The sequence below is a fragment of the Bombus flavifrons genome, chromosome 5 (assembly GCF_040668555.2).
Source record: "Bombus flavifrons isolate JBK064 chromosome 5, iyBomFlav1_principal, whole genome shotgun sequence".
Taxonomy (NCBI): Eukaryota; Metazoa; Arthropoda; class Insecta; order Hymenoptera; family Apidae; genus Bombus; species Bombus flavifrons.
The window spans coordinates 7,184,995-7,211,217 of NC_138446.1; the positions used below are offsets into that span (position 1 = coordinate 7,184,995).

General features: G+C 33.8%; 1 protein-coding gene across 3 annotated transcripts in view; it reads right to left on the bottom strand.

Moving 5' to 3' along the window:
• LOC138180368 (ras-related protein Rab-37) overlaps positions 1-26,223 on the bottom strand; it is a 175,022-nt gene that overhangs the window by 11,308 nt on the left and 137,491 nt on the right. The window lies entirely within an intron of this gene.

Consider the following 26,223-nt stretch of genomic DNA (forward strand, 5'->3'; position numbering starts at 1 on the left):
CGCGTAACATGCATAATAATATATTCATTAAAGCTGTCTGTTAGTGTCTATCGTGTAACTTTTCGACGTTGAAGACGTGCCACGATTGAAGCAACGGGAAAATGAAGGTTGGCATCGCGTGTCGGAGGATCATTGTTCCTCGTTCGAGGCCGGATAATCGATAAACCCGGGAAAACGGGCTGGTTCCATCAACAACGCGTACATGGAACGCCGGACGGGCATAATTCGCGGCAACTTGAAAGCTTCGTAATTGCTTGGCTTGTTACGCGATGGATTATATAACGGGTCGACACCTATGTTGATTTCAGCGCTCGCGCGTTACGCCTCCGCTTACATAAACAGCGGCCGGGTGTTTCAATTAATCCGCGAAACATCGATCCCCATCGTTATATCGTTCAAATTTAATGACCCCTCCTTAATATTTAGCAGAGTAAATTCTGACTTTTGGGTGTTTTGTTCCGATGGCTAATTGGGCTACGGTTAGTTGCGCGGATAATCGACGCAAATATTGGCGCTGGGAAGAGACGATCGCGAATTAAATTACATTTTGGCTGGCTGTTTTGGAATGGCTGGATGTTTTGGCTAATTTTGTGTCCGTCGTGTTGCCATCTTAACCCTTTGATCGCAGTACTGTACTTCGTATACTGTAATAAATTATTAATTAACTAAATGATAGATCTATTATATTTGTCATCGATAGAACTGTATAATCTTAAATTTTACTGCGTTATGCCTTGTATACATCGGGAAACATGTTTTTATAATATTATTAATTAACTAAATAATAATACTTCTCACAAATATTTGATAAAATTTGCGATGCATCGAAATAATTTAACGAACTCGCAGTAAAATTTCTCGTTTTTCACACCCACTAAAAATCGTAACTCGATCATTTTGACTAGCTTGATGGTGTCAATGTCAAAAGTAGTTCCGCCTCGAATATCCACGATTTCGTCGAATTACCACAAGCTGGTTCCCTCCCTTGATATTTTTCGACGTGCGTTCATGAAACGACGCTGTTGAAACGCGTTCCTATTACGTCCCGTTTCGTTGGGCGTGGAAGATTGAAAGGGAAGTTGAAATTGTACCGCTTCGAACGCCGCTCTTTTTCTGTTTGATGTTCGGCTCGACCCAATCACGGTAGTTAGAGATTGATTACCGGTGGTGCTGGAGGAAAAAGAATTGCGAAAGGGAGGATGTTGCAGCTTTTCGTCGATTATTGTTCGTTATTGTTTTTCTACAGCCGCTTCAAGTTTCATTCTTGATTCTTATGCTAAACTTTCCCAAGTTTTCCTTTCTATTAATCGATGAAAATAATTGCGACAGTAACAGGTTGAAGCTAATCTTGTTTTTAGTTCTTCAAAGTGGAACTAATGGGAGTAAGCTAAATCTATGTCGTAGTAAATAACAATCTTATACTTATTTGTTTGTCCTTGTTTATTGCACAAAATGCGATTAAGGAAGAAAACCATTCGATTGGAAATTTGAAATTAAATGGAGCTCAATCGAATTAACGAGTTAGAAATCCAGTCTGTCGGGGATTCCCCGGGCGATTTCGTTACAAAAACCGAATCCTCATGCAGATACGAGGCTGGCTGGTCCAGCCTACCGCTTTGGGCCCACCCACGCCGTACCTAGCGTCAAAAAAACCCTCGAGGTTACAATGGAACAGGCCCTGTTGCCGGCGGACTCTACCCGACTGGTGGCGCCCTTTCCTACACTTTGTACGATCCCAAGAGTTCGAAGTAGCAGAAGCATTCCATTACACGAGCACCCAATCAAATAAAAATTTCAAGAATATTTTATAATTAAGCTACAATAGACAGGCCCATTATACTTCGAGAAGAACAATTGCAAGATAATTTCATTTTGCCATTTCTAATAGAATTATTTCTGTTTAATACTATTTTTTTATTCCGATAGTTAAAATTAATAAAAATAGTAAATTAGCGCTAATACTTCGAACGACTAAACTTGTATCAAGGAAATACAAAGAGTGAAATTGCCAAAAGCGTAAAATCTACCGTGAAATTTTGTCATTTTTAGATCTTTTCCATATTCGAAGAATATTGTTTGTTCTTGTTTTTTTTATTATTGCGAGTTATCTTTTAATTGATTTTTCGAGATATTCTTAGCGTAGCTTTGAAGATTTTCGACAACTTGAATGTTGACAGTTTTTAAAAGGTCTTCTAGTGGATCTTTAATGGTCTTTTTATATAGATTCCTTCTGTTTTTAAATCTATCGATCCTTTCTTCGACGTTTCCATTTACCAAGGTCTCCATTTCGTTGTTGCAATTCGCTAATTGCAAAATCTAGATACAACGGTGTTCAATCAAGACGCGCAGTCGTAATCTCTTTAATGAAAATGTGTCCTGAATAACCGTCGCCAAGTACTAATCATTCATTAACACCTGCATTTCATCTGGATAATACACTTTCTCTGATTAAAAGTCTTCGTTATCAGCGACCAACTATTACCAATAATTAAGTGCTTATTACCGATAATTAGTATTTTAATTTCAATTGCACAGTGCCTTTAAATTTTTATGAAATTTTATGTCTTCATTGCAATCTTTCTAAATGTATCAGACTTACACCCACACGAGATAAACTTCAATTTAAATCACAATGAACACGATCCACATACAACTCCACCATTTTTGCATTGAATCAAGTAATTTTACGATTTAATCGTCGCTTTCATATATTTTTCATAGGACACAAATCAATCAAAATTTTTCTTATAATCATCGTAGATGAATAGACCAATTTAACCAAATTCATACGTACAATAACTCCGAAATTTTTACATTAAATCAAGAAATTTTACGATTTATTCATTTTGTAGAACACAGTCTCAAAGGGTCTTCCCATGTAATTGTCATAAACGATTACATCAACTTAACGAAATTCACGTTCTGCAAAACTGTTGCATTAAATCAAGAAGTTTTACGACTTCGATCATTTTTTTCCCGCTTTCATAGAACGCAAACCAAACGAGATTTCTCCCATAATCGTTATATGCGATTAGATCAATTTGATCAAACTGACAAACGATCCACTGCTTCGTATTAAATCCAGAATTACGATTCAATCGTTTTCCCCGGTTTATATCGTTTTTATACTACACAAATCTAAAGAGACTCTTCTCCCTCGCAATGATTTCGGTTCCACGTTTATACCATTTTAAGAACAGCGGTTGTTTTAGTGGAATATAAAGTCGAGGAAGGAGAGCGTGTTTCATAGGTGTTTCCACCGATGGTAATACGGTCTCGTTTCTCCGTGGATTCTGACTATTGTGCAAGCGCCCTTGGCTTTGCGCTCGGACATTATCTTCTGTCCAGACACGGATGACCTGTCCCCGTTGCGTCATCGCGTCACACGCCAGCGATTTCCTTCTTTCGCATCGGTTACCTCTGAAGGAGTCCTTTTTCCATGTCACTGCCAATGTTTCAGCCTCTCTCTTCTCCAAGCCAGCTTTATTTTCACCCTTCGTTCCGGTGTCGTTGACGGCTGCCCTACATGAACGCGCGACGCTCCTTTAAAATGCCTCGGCGAAACGAACGCAGCGCGGAATATCGTGTGTTCAGATTCCTCTGTGCTTGTTATCTAAGCCATCTGAGATCTTCGCGTGCAGTAATATTTCGAACGAAGGTTTTGCGTGACGTGATAAAAATGTAAATTTTTCGCCAGCACCGTACGACTGATAATTAAAGGCGAATAATTAAACGAATCGTTTAGCTTAGTGTGTATTTAGCTTCAGTTTAGTTCTCGTCGGTTTTGTGGATTAATTTGACATTCAGTTTTAGGTATTTTTGTCTTAGGGATTTTTAGAAAACTTCGGATTTTTATATGACGAGCATTAAGCGTCGAGCGTTCGCCAAATTTCACGCAAAAGGTTGTATATTCTAACCATGTAAGGCAAAATATTGTTACGAAATTTAGAAAATAGACGAGGAAAACTTAGATTGATATTTTCTAACTTCGTTTTTTTCAAATTCGTCGCCTTTTTCACATTCATTCAGATCGTCTTTCAAAGACATCTTCTCTATTTTCTTCTTCTGATTTCCACTGACGTTCGTAAATCGTCGAATGATCGCTAATTTTGAAGAGAGAACGAATTGAAATAAACTTTGTTGGACAACATCCAATCCATATTCGACAGTTCGATAATGCGAACTATTACTATTAAATTCACGCAGTGACCAAAATCGTTTCATTTTTCTCTTACTCACTCTTCTTCAAACTTCAAACTTCTTCTCTTATTCACTCTATAGCAAACGTAACCAAAGTAAAGAAAATCAGAAATATGTATTCTTGTTTCGAAGAGACTGCCTCTAATCGTCGTATTATATTTCCAAAGATTCAAATTACATTGACAGAAAACAAGAAAAGAACGGAAACAAAACGAGATTTCATCTTTCAAATAATACACACAACAATGCCATTCGATGATGCCACTCGTGTTGTATTGTCTTATTGTCTGTTATTACTGCAGCTATCTGAACTGACGGAGACGTCGAATACCAGCACGCACACCTGTACGCGAGATTAATTATTGATCGGACCCGTACGTTCGATCGATCGTTAATTCGGGGATGCGTAATTAATTAATGCATCGGATGCATCGGACACATCGGACGCATCGGACGCTTAGAACATTCGACAAACAGAGGTATCACGGTGTTGCACTTAAAAGCACACGATGAATCCTTACAGATATGCGGCTGGTTTGCAATTAATCAATTCGACGGATCCGTGACGAACTCACACGTGACGTTGTTAACGACGATGTCGCAGCTGTTGGACGTTTATGATCACGAAAAATCGCGTGCTTGTTGTTCAAAATGATAAATTAAAAAATGAAATACATTATATTTCATACATCCTAGCGATGGAGTAAAAGATTTGTTTCTTTTGAATTGTGGAATTTATTTTTTGGTCAGCTTCAACTAGGTTTTATTGCTCCGATTTTTTTCCCTGTATTTCGGATATGTGTAGTTTTAAATAATAGCGATAACCAATTCGATATAATTGCATTTAATAAGTCAGTATAAAATGTAGTCATTTAATTAGTATAATATTTTCAGTTAATCAGGTCGAAGTTTAATTTACGTAGGTAAAAACATATATGAAATTCATATGAATTTAAATTTAAAATAAAGAATATTTAAACGAGAGAGAATTTAAATTATAAATAACATTTTAACTAACGTCAATTTTCCATTGGGCGATGTTCAATTAAGAGATAATCTGATAATCCATATTGTAGGTAGTCCATCTACTTGGTTTTAACTTATTAACTTCGATATGCTAATAAACTTGAAAAATATTCCAAAGTTATTGCAAACTTAATTCCTAGAATATAAATTGATACGTTAATTGTTATAAAAGTTAAATGATAATTGTATGAACGTGTCACTTTCTCTGTATCGCTCGTACAGAAAACAATTGTACAAGAATATTCTGTGGATGAAATTAATTTTCTGTTTACCTGTATAAGATTATTCTATATTCGATTATTTCTAATTTTCCAATAACGTTTCCATCTAACATCTGCTAGACGAACGTGCACGTGCCGAAAAGAACGTGTAAATCGCTCGTAGTCGAAAGGATTACGCGGCTCAACCAAAATCGGTTGAGTTGAACGTCCTTCTTTCACCTGCGCAAGAGGTTTTTGTCCCGATTACATAAAGACATCCGGTTGCACGGGCTCGATTTTTTCTTACATGCGTAGGATAGAGGATCAAGGATCAAGTAACTCGAACTGTTCCGAATGTCAGATTCAGACTAGCGAATTCACTATTAGCACAATTTGTCATATTAAAAGACAATTCTTATTCCTCGAATAGCTCGTGTGGTAATTTCGAAAAGGTTCGTGATCAAACTTTGGAATTTATGGAAAATTCCAAGATACAAAAATGCATAGAATACACATGATGCGCAAAATAATCTAAATAGTTATAGGAACGAAAAATTAGACGTTAGTGAATTAGCGTTACCGTGAATATTCATGCATTTGTGAGAAATTTGAAAATTCGAAATTGCACGATGCATAAAATGTTCACAGTATGAAACACTGTAGAAAAGTATCCAAAGTTTAATGCTTGTTACGATATTTTGTACGTAATATCCACTCTTCTATCAAGGGTTTACTCTTTTAATTAAATTGTCAAAAACACGAATTTGCGTAAAGACCAGCAGTCTATTTACAAGCGATTATCCTGATAATTTTCAGTCTTCCGTAAGAGAAAAATATCTTCTTCCGAGTTACTGTCTTCCACCTTGTTTCAAGTTACTTTGAAACCTGTATCAAGGCAATTTGTTTCACGCGAAGCTGTCAGAACCGAGTTAATACGAGAAATAATACGCTGGATAAAAAGTTGTGGAGCTCGCGGCAGAACGGAGAGAAAAATTCCAGGAGCTTTGAAAAAAGGAGCCATAAATCCAAGTATGAGCGCAACGATTTCCTTTTTTCTTTCTCCTATTTACAGTCGATCATTCGAAGCGTAACCACAGTTGTGGCACGCTTCAGAAAAAGAGACTTAGGCGAAGGGAATCGTGGAGAGTGTCAGAGTTACGAAACGAAAATTGGAAGAAGGAAGTGGAGGCAAGGTGAAGAGGTAACCTTGTTGTCACAAAAGGAACTCCGCCCTTGTTACTGTCTTTTGATTCCGCGTTTTCAAGCTGTTAGCCGACGAAATATCATTCGACCATCGTGCTTCGAACCTAACGAGGTTAATAAAGCCTGGCATACTTTCGAACGGGTTGTCGGTTGTTTTTTCCAGAGGTACACTACCGTGCATAAGTATTCCGACACTTTGCAAGTTTTTTCATATCGGCATGAATTTCATCAAATGTATAAAATAATGTAAAAATTAATAACTAGTATGTATAGTCCAGCTGAAGAATCTTAGAAGGTCTATTTTTAACACAGAGAGGATGTTTAATGCAGATTATGAATTTTAAATTACATACATCTTTTAGTAAAGTCGTTAAGACATTAATAATGTATACTTTCTTTATCGTATAAAGTAAATTAAATAAAAATTATCAAAAATATATCAAATTAAGTAAAATGTTGCAACATAGCTCGTTCATGATTTGCTTCAATTCTGAGGCAATTATGATAATAACTCTTCCAAGACTTTCGAATGGGGATCTATTTAGAGATCAGTGCACGAATACATTAAAAAGGTACGAGCGAACAGATAAATATTTTTTATTCTCCAATGTATGGTTTTCAAGAAGATAACAAAAGTATAAAAGATTATATCTTCTACGGTACGCTGCTTCGATAATTTAGTTGCGCGTGTTTGCTCTGAAATTAATTTTCAGCTTCTCTGTATTTGTAATTTGCAAATTGAATACGATAATTATACTTTCCCTGTGTTCGATGTGTTCAATGTCTCCGTTCAAGTGCTGGTGAAATTTTCTGAGCTTCGGTAAAATAATTTCTACGAAGGTTTTATAATATTAATTCTGCACCTATCCATTTCCATGATCTCGTGAATTATATTTTGGAAAAGCTTTTGGACAAATTAGTACATAATAGTAATACATCGTAATAATAAAATAATAAAGAATGGAATAAAAATACAATAAACAGAATATAGATATTATTTATCAATTAGATATTATTTCTGATATTGTAGTTAAATTACATTCTATGAGAAATAAACGAGTCTCCCGGTACTTTTAAACTGATAGTGTATGTGAAATTTGTTCGACAGCTAACGAGTTATTTTCCATATTTTAATTAATTTCTCTAAAATTCCAATATTTATCAAATTACAAAGATGTTATGTACGTGTTGAGTGAATTCTTTCGTCAAAGCTAAAGGAGATTTTCGAAATTTTCCACTCGCATTTTTTCTTCATTTTTGTTTCTCCCTCAAAATATTATGGATTCATGTTTTTGATGTTGAAGATGAGAAAGTGCTTGTTAAGTTCCAGCAGCCATTATGAAAACTAATCACGCCCTTTTGGTAACGTGCTATTGGATATTATAAGCGTATTGGTTGTCGACGACGTGATGAAAACGGCTGGTTAATGTGTTTTCCTGGTAGCTCGAAGAGGAGAAAGGAATAGCCTGGTAAGGTCAGCAAAGAGGCGTTGACTGACAGAACATTCTGATGCTGTTCACTAATTAACATAGTAATTAACGTGGTGATTGCTGGCTGACCGCGGACCGACCTATTTCCGGGATTGTGTGTAACCACCCCTTTCCTTCATTCATATAACGAGTTTTGAATTTTAGAGACGCATCGTCTGTTCCGTGATATTCCAAATAACAAGTTTGCATAAACAGGCATTGTATATGATACGAAACATTGTCAGTATCGTGAAAAAAATGATCGAGGAGAAATAATGTCAAATTTAACGTATGTTCCAATTTAATTATTAATTAGTAATTAATTAGTAATTTTGTAAAATTACATCCAAGAAGAATTCGTAGAAGTTTCAAATTCTAAGAATTTTTTTCCATTAGCAATATTATGTAAACTAACATAATAAGAAATTTACGTTTTATTGATACGATTTCATAAAATTGAAATGAACTAGTTCGTGACTGATAAAATATTACAATGAAAATTTTATTAATTTGGCTATTTTTCATAACCAATAGCTCATTTCCATCAACTTAAGCTCGAACGCGAAAGAGTATGTTTGACATCGTAAATAATATTTGCGAATGGAATCGGGGAATAGAATGAAAAGCCAAATACAGCTCGATGTTGGATTCAATAAAAATTTTATGAAAATATTTAAAAAGAAAAGTTCACACTCAGAGTAACTATGACTTCGTTTACAAACTCATTGTCCTGCCCGAGATCCCCAGAAATTCCGAGGTTCGATCGAACAAGGCTCAATAGTAAACTGTTGGATATCATCACCGCGTGAACAACGAACAAACTTCAACTTTGTTAACATAACACAAATTTTGTTTGCCATAAAAAAACCCACTGACGTTAACGGGATTCGAACCCACTATCATAGCGTTAAAGTAATGTTAACGTCTGACACGATAGCCACTTCGCTAACGTAACCTTTACAAAACTGCTTCTTCTGTTCTTTAAATATCAACAAAATATTGTAATATTTGTTTCTTATATATTTTCATATCAATTTGGCGTATTTGATATACTAACTATATCGTATTTGAGTTATATTTAGTAACAATATACATATATAGAGAGCAGAGAATAACTCGATTAGTTAATTCAAGCACTATCAGATGGCACTGTGAGGCTCTCATACAGGAAAATTCCTCTCTTACGACTTTGAGGCTTACGACGCGACGCAATTAGTATACACTACATAAGATCATGGCGCAGTTATATTGTTATATTATAATGTTACAACATTATAATACATGTAATAACACGATAAATAGTTATTATAAAAATTTTGATTGATCATTTAAACAACAACTTGGGCCGCTCTATAATTGAACTACATTTTTGAAAACTAAAATTACAAAGTACAGACAGCAAATACACTAAAATTAAATAATAGAAATACAAATGCTTCTTTAGTTAAATAAACCACGAGTGTAAAATGAAAGAAATCGAAAGAAGAATCAATATATCATCGTTATAACAATTTTAATTGGATATTAAATAAACATCGTTCTTATATTAGAACACTAACTGAGCTGCTTATTTAACACTTCTTGAAAACTTCAAGCACTAAGCACTTTTACTAATTAATTAAATATAGTTTAATAAAGTTTAATAACGCGATTAATAAAAATATAGACTGTTATTTAATTAAACAAACAGCAAGGACACAACGAAAGAAATTGAAAACAGCAGCAATTTTTCATCGTTCGAAGTATCTATTACAAATGATTGATAACGATCCACTGGGAAAGCAATTAGTATTTTATTTCGATTACTTTTACATTGATACTCATAGCGGAGCAAAGTTTTCATTTCCGTTGAAGCTGCGCGTATTCTATCGAATTAAAAAGACAGCGAAATTAATCGAAGTAAACACGGCTTCCGCTTCCACTGATTTCCGTCATTTTTTATTATGCTTTTTTTCATTGCGTATTGATATTGGGAACAGCGTTTGATTAAATTTCCACTGGCTCACTCGCGTATTGCCACCGTATACTGACGCATCGTTCAATTACGTAGCTCTCCTTTTTTTACGTCTTCCGTATATAATTAACCAAAGCTTCTTATGCAGGAGAAAGCGTACGACGAGAAATTACGGACAATTAATCCTTCTGTACGAACAGTTTGCTTTAATAGTTATCATTACTTTTGCGTTACCTTAACGTTCACGTCTGAGATTTTTTAAGGCCGCTTGAAGCTAAAAAGATTGAAGATTATTATTTTAAAATATATTGTGATAATAACAATTCCGAGCTATACTTAAGACTTCAGTGATCGTCGTTATTAGAATCGAAAAGATATTTCATCAGAAGTCCAGTAAATTCATAATTAAACGCGACAGAATTTCTCGCTTTTGATATAACGAACTTTGCCTCAGTGATTTTAATCACACGCAGAAATACTGATCACCAACAAATTCGAAAACGCAATAATGGACGCGTTATAGTAACTTCGAGATTAGTTTTTAACGTGTTATTTTATCAATTTATCAACCGATCCATCAGCGTTTCGGTACCGATGAAATTGCATTTCGTGATCGATGTTAGTCATTAATATACCTCGAAAATATAAATATCTTTTGTACATAAATCTCTCTCTAAATAATATCTTTCCTCGTTATTTCTCAACTATCTACATTTTGCCAAAATAATATCAGTGTACACCTATCGATTAAATTTCAACAAACTACGCTGATAACAAAGTTTTCTTTATCGCATATATTTGAAGATTGCGGATCACAATCACGTTCACTAAAATCCATCAAAATCTATAAACTATATGCGGATATATTTTCTTATTTATAGAATAAATTATTAGAAGTTATAGAATAAATAAATGGCAACTATGAGTATGTATGGGAATTGGAAATTAAAGAATTAATCACAGTAAACGATATTTCCAGTAGAAAACGATTTTCAATGAAAGAAAATGCCATTTGAAGCGCGAAATAATTATTATAAATTTTCTTTGAGCGCCGGGGTAGGTTACATTCGCCTGTATTAAACGTTGAATTTGATGGGAAATTTTCACGGCTGATGTATTACCGGAACGTTATTAAAGAGGAAATCGGGAAATGCGAAAGCAGCGACGCGTTTACAGAGAGAGGACACGTCGGCGATATTTCAAAGGGGGCAGGTTATATCCATGGCACGGCTGTAAATATTTTAAAACGAGTAACATTCGATGTGTTAGGATTATCTGCTTTGTGACAAAGGATATTAACATTCTTTTAGCGATTGACGTTGATTTACGTAAGAGAATTTGCATTGGATTCATACTATTGAAACAAGATAGAAACGGGGATTGTTAAGACAAAGGATCGCTTGTTTAATCGTGTCAAATACAATTAAAAACGATCCAGCTCTTTAACGGACAGTCGCGGGTTTCAAGCGGATACAAATTAGATTCTTACGAAATGTTTATGTCGTTGTCGTTCGATCAATGAATGGAATTGTTACAAACAGACGAACATTCGTATTTCTGTTCCGTCAAAATGGCGAGTGAAACTTCACGAATAAGAGTTTACATACGAGAAAAATACAAGGCCACTTTTGTTGATCTGTGGCTTTGATGCACCTAGAATTGGTTGGTGAAAATTAATTGGGTTGTTATGTGGATTTATATCACTGTAATTTTTTTTAGCAACTAGAAACGTAGCGTTTTTCAGCAGTGCATTCTGTTTTTTTCACTTTTGAAATCTTTCTCGTTGTACAAAAGTGGAAAGCTGACCGATTCGCGTGTTTGTTTCCACGTAAAATGGGAGCCGAACCGGTCCGTTTTGCCCATTCGAATGAAATATCGTCGACATCACTCTACTCGCATACAGTAGCAAATAAACAGTTGGATTTTTCGTTGAAATGCAAGAGAATGTATTCACAATATACAAAGTTGTCGAAAATCCTTGTTTGGAATTTGTGGAATTGTCGGGTATTTCTAGATGGAAAGTTTGTCATTTGATTCCTTTTTAGGGAGCTCACTTGACCTGTATCATTTGGTAGAGAGAATTGATGATTTTACAATTTAACACTTATATGCACAACGTTGCCGTAACAGATACAGGTATAACATTTACTGTGTCGTATAATGTGTGTTCAACATTAGCATATTTATAGAAATACATAATTATTACATTATTTTGCATACATAATTATCTATTTGATAAACAATGCTATTTATTATTATTCTTAATAAAATAAATACAAAGGAAAAATGAGATGTAATTTTTAAATCACATTTCTATAATTCTGTATAACCCTGAATAGACATTTAAATGAATATGGACGAAAATTGAAAATTTTCTTTTCATTTCTTTTTTATGAAAATTCCTAGATAGATGGTGGTCGATGTTTCTTAAAACTGGATTTTACGTATAACAAAATTTCTACATATTATGTTGTTAATTTTATACTCGAAATATGTTTCAATTAAAGTTGATTTCATGCATGATCATGAATTTCGCTCGTAATACATCGATCGGACATGTTTAAATAATGAAAACTATTGGATCGTATTAAAACTCAACTTATGATCGGATCAGAGCATATCTTCTATTTTTCCCTCTTTGAACATAACAACAAACAACGAATTAATTTCGAACATGGAAACCCTTTCACCTCGATATTCAGATAAATATGCACATTTAAAATGAAACTCTGCCATGAATATTCACATAAAAATAATCCATTCGACTGAAATTTCGTCTTGAAAACTTGCATAATTCATGAACCTTTTCGATCTTCTCAAAATTGCACTTTATCGAGCATTAGCAAAGCAATTAAAATCGCGCTTTAACTCGGTATATCGAAGAGTCATTTTTCTTATTGCCATTGTACATTTAAAATCTCTAAAATTTCAGATAGTGATTATAGAAATTTATAATTAATGATGATATAAATATAACTACAATCACATAATAATATAATTATCCAGTAGAAATATATGTCTACAAAGAATAGATATGGAAAACATTAAGTTATAGTGACGTGTAAAATTTTCCGGTTTCACGATAAACATTTAACTTTAAATTTGAAAGCTGATGTTTAAAAGAATTTTAAATAATACTGGGCTAAAGAGTATGATAAACAAAAACAGCGTAACACATAAGAATTCTTATATAATTATATAATATTACTTAAAATTCTCTTTTTTTAAAATATAAAGTAAAAGATATATTTGGCAGGAAACTTTCGTACGCCACTATACATTGTATATTACGTATTCTTATTTATTTCGATCAGTCAAAAATGCACTAAAGAGTGGCAAATTTATTAATAAACGACCGCAATATAATAATCTAGCACTTTGCACGAAAATCTTAACAAATCTTCAAGGAAGAGGTAGAGAAACCGAAATACTGGACTTCATTCGAAAAACGTGTCTCCCAATTAAGTCACTAGAAATCCCGACGGGATATTCAATGGGCGACTGGAGCGACATAATCGTCGCCATAAATCATTATTAATACGTCCATTAGGTCGACTCGATCGTAAGGCCACATTTGGAGTCGGTTCACGAGGACTGGTTGGATACTTTTTTGCGATTCCTCGATCTCTCCGCTCGTTTCCTCACTCGTTTTATATTCTTTACTTCGCGAGATTATCTTCGTCCGTGAAACAGTAGCGACTCGTAGCTGCATATTTTCAACGATAACGCGACCATTTGCTGGTGAATATCGACCGATTAAATTCCACGAATTCCCCGTTTTAATCGCGAGATCGCGCGAATGTAAATCGCTCGCGAGGCGAACGGAACGTTGTTATCGCGAATACTTGGTGTCGGTTTTGCATTCACTCGAACGAATAGATACTTACATGCGACATTTTCTTGCTTGATTGGACTTCTATTTAGTTGCAATGTATCTTCATTTTTCTTTATTTTAATACTAATTTATAATTAAGGAGAAATATTTTAATACAAAGTAAATAAACACGAACAGAACCCGTTAGGTTCAACCAAAAATATAATTGTTAACACAAATAATATTTTGATATAGTGTACACTTTAATTGAAATTTTAAGAAATCTTTTCGTCGGAGTCTTCGATTTTCAATTAGTTTCTCTGTTTTGTAAATTGATTTATTTTGTAACAGTAGAACTGACAGGTGATTAACGCAAGGGGAAAGAAAGGATCTAATCGTTACTTTCTTCGATTACTTTTCGATATTCTCTTTTGTTGCATCTAAAGTACACGATATTCTCTCATCCTTTTATAATGACGTCTCATGATACGCAAGTTCAATTGTTCTGTGCGATATTCAAGATTGCATTTTAAAATATTGAAGCTTAGGTAACTCGAATGATACAAACCTTGCTACAAACATTTATGTACTTAAATCATCGTGCACCAACGAAAAGTAGAATAAAATAGCGTTGGAAAGACACGATCCGAGTTTCATGTAGCGTATCGTGTCGCGAAATCCAGGCAAGTCGTTGCTCGATGAATATTCAGAGATTCCGTTACATTATGCTAATTCGACGTGAAACGAACAGTCAGAGATCCATAAGTAGCTTGTTGAACCGTTGTTCTACTGACGTAGGAACACGAAAACACGTGGCTCGATAGAAGCAATTCCTAATCGAAACTTTGCTCCGCCGCTAATTTATGGAATACATTACACGCATCGAGCCAGGGCAAACGTTATTTCTGCGAATTGTTCTTTCTATCTGACTTACAGTTATCAACTCAGTTGTAGTTTAATAGAATGTATAACGAAGGCCTGAACGAGAGGTGGATTGAATTATCGACAGGTCATTGACGGATTCGTTTTTTCATCCAGCTCGATCGGTCTTGTAAATCTTGTTCAGTCGACCGTTCAATAGGCTGTTTCTCGTTTTTTTTTTTTTTTTTTGTAACGCGTATGTTGAAGGGTGATCAGCTGGGCAATCTTATTTTTAGGGTTCTGAAGAAGTGGAGTGATCGAATTAATGGCGGAGAGTTCGAGTTACGTTTTATTATACCGAGAGAAGAAATTGCCAAAGTGGATAAATTCATTATTTCTGAATATCAGAAAGAACGAATTATGGGAAGAATTTATGCGAATCTATCGCATTCAAGAGATTGAAAATTGCTCGGGATTTTTATTTTGTTTTTATTAAATCGTTACATGAGTGACGTGGTTCTTAAAACAGTTTGGAAACCTACATTGTAACATGTAGTAATTTTATGTGCAATAATCGTGTAGAATTCTTAAAATTTTCTTTACGTTTTTATTAAAATTCTTCGTAAAAGAAAAATATTTTATATTAAACCATTAACTCGAAGTTAGTAACTCAATTATAAAACTGTCGCTGGATAACTATTCGAACAACATCCTATAATCGATGTAAATGTTTTGAATAATTGAAATTTTAGACACGTGCAACTTCGAACCATTGATATACATTCAAAACAGTATTCATTGTTCTAATAAAGGATTCTAACTCTGTTAACTATAGCAAAGAACTCTTATTTAGTTCTTATAGTAGAAATGATGTGAAGGATAAAAAGTCTATCGTTCAAATAATTATCATTACTCTACATGAAATTGACTGTAGTTTATAATTTGATTAATAAATCGCTTTCCATTTAAAGGCGTACAGTTCTAATTTGAAAAAGTGTCCGCGATTATTTCAGCGATTTGAGCGGCGGCGAACCGTGAGAAAGGAAGCGAAGTCGTTGGCCGCGAACGAGCAGAATAGGAAAACTCGCTTAAGACTGACGAGATCCAACGTTTAAAACCGTCGATCGGCAACTGTCAATTAACGAAAGCTTCCGCCGCACGAATCGATCACTAGCTTAGGGGTAGCTTCGCAGTGAGTCGGGATTAGGTTGATGTTAAGCTACGTAGAAATTTATGGTTGAAATCTTTGGCGTGTTTAAGTAGGCTGAGTTGTAGATAGATTTAGAATACCGCGTAAACGTTCTAAGATTAACTACGTTAGATTAAAAAGGTTTGAACGTGTTTTATAAAATGGAATCTACATAGCTACACGGATATTTCCTACATGTGTGTGTACATGTTCCTTGGCGATCTTTCGTGGTCTATAAATTTGTCAAAACTTTTCAGATCAGTAGAAACCAAGAATTCTATTAAAAAATTACCTTGAAATCAAAGCATATGGAAAGAAGTTATTGGCGCAGAAAGAGCAAAAGGACGCAAGATATATTAATTATGTTTCATTTACGAGGTAATTATCTTGAAATAATTCTTGGATTAAATATTTCTTAAAAAATAATTATAGTGTTAGAATAATACTAAGTAGTAGTTTTACCTTTGAATGGCGTCTACATTGAGTTTCAAATGTATTCAAAAGTTATATTAGATTCTATGTAATGTAAATACTAAGTGAAATGTAAACTCAGGTTGAATCTCAAGCAAGCTCACGTTAAGTCACCATAAATTTACCTTCGTTAAACTTCACGTGGATTGATGTAAGGTACCGAAAACAATCTACCACGATTTCCTAAAGCAGACACACATTGTATCACGGATATCGCGTACTTCCACGCACAATAGGTCGTGCATCTAATTGCGCAACAAAGTCGGCTTCGCGATAACGAAGCCACGACTTCACGATGCTAGCAACACGCCGTGGAAAGAGAAAATCGCCGGTAATTCACGTATTGGGTAATTCACGAGAAACGTGGAAAGTAATTGGCTACCCGTTACCTGAGATCGTTACGAAGAAATTGCGCTGAAATGCAATTGCGCTAGTCAAGGCTCGAAATTTATGGATTTTCGACCATTTATGCGATTCATAGGAAAAATATTTATTAATGTTATTTGCGAATAATTAACATTAATAGTGAACAATATTCAGAGTTTGAATTAGAGATTCAATAGTCTAATTATCAATTAAAGTAAATGGTAATATGTACTTATCATTGGCATATAAATTTTGTATATTGCTGTATATTCGTATTATATATATTCTTTTTCATCTTTGTGGAGTCCAAATATACATTGATTAAGATTTTATTATTACATTACTTCTTATTAAACTAAGAGTTGAAATTAGAAAATGAATAGATCGAGAGAGCGAGGAAGGATAAATTAAAACTCTATAGGAACATTTTAGATAAATTGCTTTTAGATTGATGACAATGCAACACGAGAATCTTCGATCGATCTTTGTCCTGCAACTATTGCTATTAAATTCTTAACCTAAATATCATACCTCGTACCTCATCCAAAAACATTCCCTTGCACTTTCTACTTCAAATTTTTAATAAAAAAATAATATTTCATCATCTTTCACAGTTGCCTGTTAATTTATTAATTTACGAAGAATAACGTAATTATAAATAATATTCAAAGTTCAAACTCGAAAATTATTAATGATCCAATCATCGACTAAAATATATAGACTGTTAAAAGGTAGTAACACTTATTAAAGGCAGAAGGAAAAACGATAATTTCTTTTAACATCAGTTTACGATGGTCTCTCATAAGAACCGCACAATGTACATAGAACATCTTCAACTTTTTGTTCAAATTTCCAATATATTTTTACGAGTCTTTTTCAAAAATTATGGCAAGCAAATTGTTTGAGTCAGATCTAAAAACTCACTCTTCGAATGTCGATCACGAGGGTTTATGTTCTCTTTATTACACGCACGTAACTACGGTTTAGCATTGAGACCGACATGCAGACCGAAAATGGAACCCAAGGGACCCTTTGACTCTTTTTTTACGACGTTCAGGGATCCCCGGTGTTTGTCACATAAATGGCCACATCATCGAAGCGCGACACTTGTTCAAACGCGGCGCACGTGTAAGAAGAATAAAAGCTCGTGGTCGCTCGTCTAACTGCGTAAGTCGGCTGCAATAATTTGTTTAGCAGTTCGACCATCGTCGTTGGCACCTCGAAATAACAAATCATGCGGCTCGCTTATGGCGATTTTTATCTTTGTACCTTTGTGTAATGCTCTTAGGCGACGTTAATGCTCTTTCGAATTGATCATTATTAATTACACGATATCAAAGAGAAGCTCAGAAAGAAAAAATTGCCTTCATATTGCATTATTAATTGAGTTTGAAACTCAAACTTCTTTAGCGAGAAATTATATGATACGTGGGGTCGTTAATAATCTATTTGTTATTACTGTTGCTCTGTTGCATAACGTTGCAAATTATCGGTGCGACTCACAATAGTGTTGAATATTTTCTAGGAAATGTGTGGCCACGAAATTAAATTACGAAATTGTTACTTTTGTCTCTTAATTATTGTATTAATTATTGAGACGAATAAAATGCCGATTGTCATACACTTATGTCAAATCGAAAGATGCAAAAATGCAAAGAATGCGTATATATACGAAATATTCAAAGTAGAATACTAGTTATTATTTTTGTGTGATAAAACGAACCTCTGTCTAAGATGCGTTGCCCAGTTTGTGTACACAAAAATATAAACTTGCACAGAAGACCATATAAAATCATAAAGATATTCTTCTCTATTTGTAACTTTGCTGTAGTCGTTAACAGTTTAACTTTTTCATAAATCCTCTAACTTCATTTCTAATTTTCATAAACTCAGATTCACATTTCGCATCAAATCGACTTGCAAATCCGTAAATTCGTAGTAACGAAATACGTATATGGATCAAATTAACTCGCGTCGAATTGTAGTTTCCAATTACGAATCGGCGTATTGTTCAATCTTTTTTACACATTGAAAATGAAACCATCGCCATGGTATTCGACTAATTAGAAAATTGAACGGTTTCATTGCGGAAGCGAACAGTGGGATGAAAGACGTGCAAAAGTTTGGCGCTTTATCGCAAAACGTCCTATCTCGATACGATATTATCGGAAGTCGAACGATAATTCATCCTCTCTTTGGTTGTTTTCCCGCGAATTCACCTAAACAAGGCGGCCACGGCGAACATTATCCTCGAGAGGAAGGTAACTGGCTGCTTTTACGACCAATTACACGTTGCACGGCCGTATCATCGTTGAAGCTGAACTATTCGAGTCCGAGCGAGCGTCGTTGTTATCGTCGTTCAGGTTGAATCGCGTGACGTTTTTCATCTCGCGTCCGTAGATGTCGACTGGATTTTAAATTATCGGAAGGATAGCCACGTTTTCAACGTTTTTCCGTTGGGGCACCGTTAAGGTCCGTAAATGTACCGGGTGGCTCTTATTGTTAGACACTTCTGGAGATGTCAAAGGATAAAAGGGTGAGAAGATGAGAAAGGTATTCCGTTGGCCTAAGTTGAGTAAGCTTGATTTCTTTGGCTGTTACGTTATTGCAAATTAGAGGAAATGTTAGTGATGTTCGAAATTGTTTGGCGTTGTTATGTCCTGGCTATATGTTGGATGCATTTGTTTATGAAATTTGTTGGAGTCATATTTTGCATAAATGTAAGAAGATTTTAGAAGCAAATTTAACAAAATAGCTATTGCCTCTGTTCTGTGTTTTTTCAATTTGTTATTCAATTTTACAAAGGTTTTATTAGTTAAGTTAATAATTTACTAAAGGAAATGCATTCTGTTTGTTGTTCATTTTGTTTTCCTTTCACGCTAGTTAATTGTATTGGGTTTTACTAATGCAAAATCGAAATCATATTTAATTAAAATGTAATATTTATTTTATCCTGTTCTTTCACTTTGCTGAAATTTAACAAATAATATTTGAGCAGGCTACATTCGTACAATATCTTGCTTGATCTGAATTCTACCTTCTTCTTCTGAATTTTTTGGTATGCGTTAAAAAAGCACTCCAATATCAACCGTAGAATTAAATATCGTAGAAATATTCGTCTGCAGCTGCTTTTTTATTCATGCATCGGAAAGGAAACTTCAACGGTGACGACAGTATGCTACGAAGTTGGACGATATAAAATATCATCCATTTTTACGCTTTTTCATTCGAACTTGCTGAAACAAAGGCAATGGAAGGGAATAATAAAATAACTCGCCGTCGATGGTTCCATTTTTACGACAGAAGAACATGGATTTAATATTTTCCCGTTTTCTCTGTATTTGCCTGAGAAATTTTATCGAAACGTGTGACAATTAATTGATCACAATTTTATATTCGTGCGAAATAACGATTCAAAATGTGTAATACAATTTAGCAGAAACTGTTTGCAAGATTTATAAAAAAAAAAATAATAAATTAACGATTATGTATCAATAGTTTCCTGATTTACAGTTTAAAAAAAAGTAGAAATGAAAATAGTTATAATAATTAGTAAATAAGAATAAATAGAACAGGTAAATTAATGATACGGATGCTGAAATTTATTAAAACCGACGTGTTACGCAATGAATATATATAGGTAGAGATGAGGTAAAAATTTAATTTAATCAGGTATAATTAATAAGGTGATTATCGCAATATTTAACAAAAAAATTTTCTTTAGAGTTTAACATTTCAAATGAAATAGTAATTATTAATGATTTGAATAATTTAATAAAATGTTCTATCATCTATAAATAGGAGTGTACACATATAAGAAACTATATAACTAAGTAGCAGAAAACCAATAAGCAATATGAATTAATTCATTAATAACATATTAATTATTCATCGCACTCAATTTTCATCGTAAAGCTATTAATATTTTTCCAAAAAATCATATAGCGAAAATAAAATATAATGTCTCGATATTTTTATGCTTTGTTAATATTAATCATTTATTTACTAAGATTTATAAAAATGTAATTATATAATTAATTTGATATACATATATGGATACTGTTAGTGGTACCATATTATAATAGTACCATGATGCCATTATACAGATACTGTTGGGTCAAGAGGAAGGAAATAAGAGAAGTAGCAATTAAAGGGTTGATGGATTAGAGTATAACTCTCTGCGACGTTAACCGCGTTAGTCAGATCTTGACAAAGAGGTTCGCGATTCAACAATAATGGTTTCATTTCGACCGAATCGAGCTAGTTTCACCTGATGCTATTGATTTCCTGTTTAGCATAGCACTTGCGAATTTCTGCAAATTCTCTGATAGGAATTTAATTCCAGTCTGATAAGAGTCCTACGGAAGAGGAATTTTCTTTATTCGTAAATCTGTACCGGGAATTTTCGATTTTCGATCGATGAGCCTCTGTATCGTAGAATTTTAATATTAATAACCTTTCCAATCATCGAGTCACGTTCGATCTAATGGAATTTGAATATTAATATAAACCTTGAGTCTCATAAAATTGAACGAGTAACTGGAAATATCATCATGATTTGAAAATTTGACAATTTAAATTCTGTTTCTTAACATGTGCTTTTAAAATTTTCTGATAGATTTCAATAGAATTTAATGGGAATAAAAATTTTTGGAGATTATCAACATATGGAAATTCTGTAATTTAAAATTTAAAAGATTTATCGATAACGAGTCAAGAAATTGTCCTACCCCTTTCTCTTAACATTTTCTTCTAAATCTGATCACAATAAAAAGTTTTGCTATTTTCTTGTTTATAAATTTTCCTACATTTAGAATTGCATTTAATTTCTACTACATTTGAAATTGATATACTATGAACCTTAGTAATTTTTGTACTAAACATTTTTTACAATATTGATAACAGTTATCTCTTCTTCCCAGAAGTATTATACTTATTTATTCATTGCCTTTGTTAGATATAAATTCATTTTGTAAAATTATAGCGTCTTCCTATACTTTTTAGTTCATAAATTTTCTCTTGTCCGTCACTCTATATCCTATATCTATTTTTTGCAACATTTCTTCTTTTTATTACATACATACGTGCTCGTACACCTTTACAAAAAAAAACTATCCTATATTGACGACCGCACCATTATCATTAATCATCCAACCACCCTCTAAATAATGCCACCATTTGCAAACATCCCTCAAAATGAAAGGTGAATTTCGAAAGCTGAAAATCGCGCGATATTACTCAACCGAGTGATCAAATCGGAGCTTTAGTTTCCAGTGGTGATTAGTATCCCAGCTTTTTCTCTTCTCTCCAGATAAACAGGTTTATCGGTGCGCGGTTCGCTTCAATAAATTCGAGTCGGCTTGCTCTTTATCGTTGGATGACTATGGCGAGCTCTGATAACAACTTCCTTCTCCATATTGCGCCGCTGTTCTCCATATTGCGTATGTGTAACTGTGTACAGGGGAATCGCGGCAAAAATTAACGACGCAACCACCCCTCGACCACATAGGGGTAGATATCGTATGAATTTCAGAGCGTCCGATCTGATTGCTACTTTCCACAAGTCTTTCCGCAACGAATATGAAAAGAAACGTATTCGTTTATTCGTAATCTTAAAATATTTCTGTACTAGAATTTCCATAATAATGTAGTATGAAGAATGCGTATGTTGTTATAAAATTGGACGATTTGTGATTATGATTATGATTATGATTATGATTATGATTATGGTTATGAACGAACTGTTGTGAATTACGATTATGTCTACGAGTAAACTACCTCATACACGTTATTATTGTGATTATAAATATGAATGAGTTGTTATTAATTGTGAGTGCGATTATGTAGTTGACCTTCTTTTTTTCTGAATTCTTATTATGGCTAGATCAGGTTGAGGGTGATTAAGGCTGTGTCAAAAAATGATGAAATATTATATTCATAATGGAATTTTTTACGATCCAAAAATAAATATGATTGTTCGATATTTTTAAAATATTATAATTATAGGATTAACTTATGGTTTCATGATAAATAAGTTCTACATATATATTATATATTTCTCTCCTGGTATGTATACCGGTATAGTAGGATTAAATTTTCTATTTCAGCGGGCGACGCGTCAAGTAATAAAAATTTTAGTGAATAATATTCTGTTGCACGCAAGTGCGTTTTTATTTGAAACATTCGCGTTACGGTTCAGAATATTGATTGTTAACTATTGTCATAAAGGTATAACCGTAGAGATAGAAACAAGGATTTGTTGAACCGTAACTGGACGCAGGAGCAAACTTTCGTACTCGTACAAACGAGGCGATGAGGTACAAAGGACTGTAATTAACGGAGCGAACGATCTCTCGAAAGACAAAAAGTGGAAAACACCGAGGGGTAGATTTCATTTTGACTTCGTTTACGGTCCCTTACTATACTTTTTGTCTCTGTCAGAGGTAAAAGTCACGTATACACGTTAACGGTAACCAGCTAAAAAGAGGTTTAGCTCCGAACCCTTTTTGCTTGTAAAAAATATATTCGACGAATCTTCTATTGTACACCGTGTGTACTGTGCTTTGGAGAAAGTCATGAACGTTTAGATCGAATTAGAGAAAATCAAGCTAGACTCTGAAAATGTAAAAATAATATTGTGTTCAAATAACCGAACTTCCCGTACAAAAGACGAAATAGAAATATCGCAAGAGAGATCTTAAAATAAAAGGTCGAAAATATTTAGAGTATATAATCAATTAATTAAATAAGTAAATAATCAATTAATTGATTAATATATATAAGAGTAAATTCCAAGATTTTAAAAAACTTTTGTAAAAAAATTTTTAAATCATTTTTTCCAACTTTCGAATTTATGAAGCTGATCAGGATGATTCTTTAACAGCTTCATTATAAAAGAAAGATTAATTAAAATGAATAATAATAAGATCAATCTAATTTTTGATAATATCTTATAATACCTGTTATAATAAAAATGTCACTAGTCATAGTATAATGTATGTTAATATATATTAATATTTATTCTGATCTTAATAATATCTAATTTTATATTCTAATGAGTAATTATATAACCTATATTCATAGATACATTATTTAATATTTATTGCAAAAAAGAGTTCGTTTAGTTATTATTATGTGCTGTTTCTAGCACTTTTATATCTCTTATACGCATAACATTCTAAATTTCAATCTTCATTTTAATCAGTTTGTCAGTCCAACGATTATTGAATTATTGAAAATATATCAAATTATTGGGAATATATTAAATTTCCATTCAGAGAATATTCTTGAGAATTTAACTTTCATTTCACAAATTATATTTCACGAAGAGCACAACATATTAGTTTCAAAAATGCCATTAGCTACAATAGTTTGCTAATTGGGAAATAGTTTCCCAATTTACACTTCCTAACTGAGCTCTAGTATTCTGCAAAAACGATTAAACGAACAGGCATCAGTCATTAAACCGAATATATTTATTTCCATGAGCATTAAAATTTCGCGAATCTATACATTTAGAACACTTAACTCGATGAGACGAACCGGGCAAAAGTTATTACGTAACAAGAGATGCAGGTTGTCTATTAATTATAAATCATATAATATCGAGCAACGCCTCTGCACGTAGCGGTCGAGGCTTGACATTAATGACGCAAACACCCTTCGGTGTAGTTGCTTAGGGGTGGAAACCGTTTTGATTCCATTTACGCCACATTAGTGTTCGCTTTGTCCCGTTCGACGAAGGGTCGCGAGACAGGAAAGACAGTCCGACACTTTCCACCGACGATTCTTATATGCTTGTTAAAGATATATGTACGTAACCCACATTATCAACAATGATTGGGGTCATCTGGTATCGCACAAAATTAAAGTGAATTTAATTCCTTCAGGACCGAATTCTTTATCATTATTAACTAATAGAATGTTACGTTTAGACTAATAGAAAAACGTTATTTTAAAATTTACTCTATTTTTGAATATTCTGAAAGATTTGATCGGTCGTTAGCTTTTGCAGAATTATATTCAATACAATTTTTGGAACTCACCCTTTATGTCTGACTTCCTCTTCTGATCTCTTCGCGGTAACTCTACACCTATATTTTTAATTACACTAATTAATTTGTTAACTATTATTTGTTCAGTTATTTATTGTATTATAATAAATTCTTTCACTTAGCACAATTATCTTCTCGCGCAATTTTCTTCCGCTTTCTCTTATATCCTTGCCATTGTACCTATAGAACTCGGAACCAATGACGAACCAATGCAGAAACGATTTCTCTATCGTCGTCCCGCTGTCGATCAGAATTCTATCAGCACACGTGGTGCTGACCAGTGCGTTAACAAATCTCGATTACTCGCCGGTGTCTATCGCGAATTCGAGGAAACGACGACGATACCAGACTTGGTTTGCACGCATGCTCGGTCACCACGGTTATAAATCATCATTTTGTCACGGCGGGATGATCGTGTGGATCCTTAAGCTCATGTTAGATGCGCAAGAACTTGCAACTTGGAATTTCAGATCGCGATTTCTTGTCAATCTCCTGTGAGGTCGATCGCGCGATAAATCATAGGCTATTGCTTGTAAGGCTCGTTACAAAGTTTCGAAGCTCCCAGTTTAGTATACACGTAGGTGGCTAGTTTCAAGCTTGTGGCTAGCATATTGGTATGATCGTGGTGCAGGATGGTTTATGTTCGCGAAGAATGATCGAACGCGACGTGGTAATTAAAACGACGCGTCACGAATGGCTGCAGAGGGATATTGCATCGTTTCTGGTGATCGAAGACGAACGGTGGATCGACGATGGATGCTAGCGAATTGAATGCTGGCAATCAGAAAAAGTCACGTTTTAGCGTTTTTAGAATTTTAATAATAAAATGATTTACCAAAGTATTTTCCTTTTAAAAACAAAAATTAATATAGAAGAAGCGTTGTTTTAGAAAATGTAGAGGGTGTGTACTTTCTACGGGATTGATAAGATTGATAAATTAGTTTAATAGATACTGGTTGGAAACATCTACATAGATACGTAGTTTAAGATTTTTCATTAGAATTAACAAAGATTCTGTTTCTTATATTCAAGTTATAATTATTTTATCCGGTTGCGTATTTTTTGAGTGTGAAAGTGTTACGTGTTAAAGATATTTTGAATTGTCGACTCTGAACTGTAAAGAGTCACAAAGCTCTATGAACTACGTGAGAATCATAAATTTCTGAAGACTGGCGTGACCCACATATGGTCGAAAGATAGTGTTAATGATTTTTATATCGCTCACTAATATCTACTTTTCCTGTGTAGAAATAGAACAACCACCTTTCAGAAATAATTAATTGTAAAGCTACTGTAGTAGAAACTTTAGTGTAACTTTTCTTTTTCTAACCTATTAAACCAATTAACTTAAACAATTAACACCACTTAAACAATTTTGATAATAATAAAAAGGTTATATCTGTGTGTATACGAGAG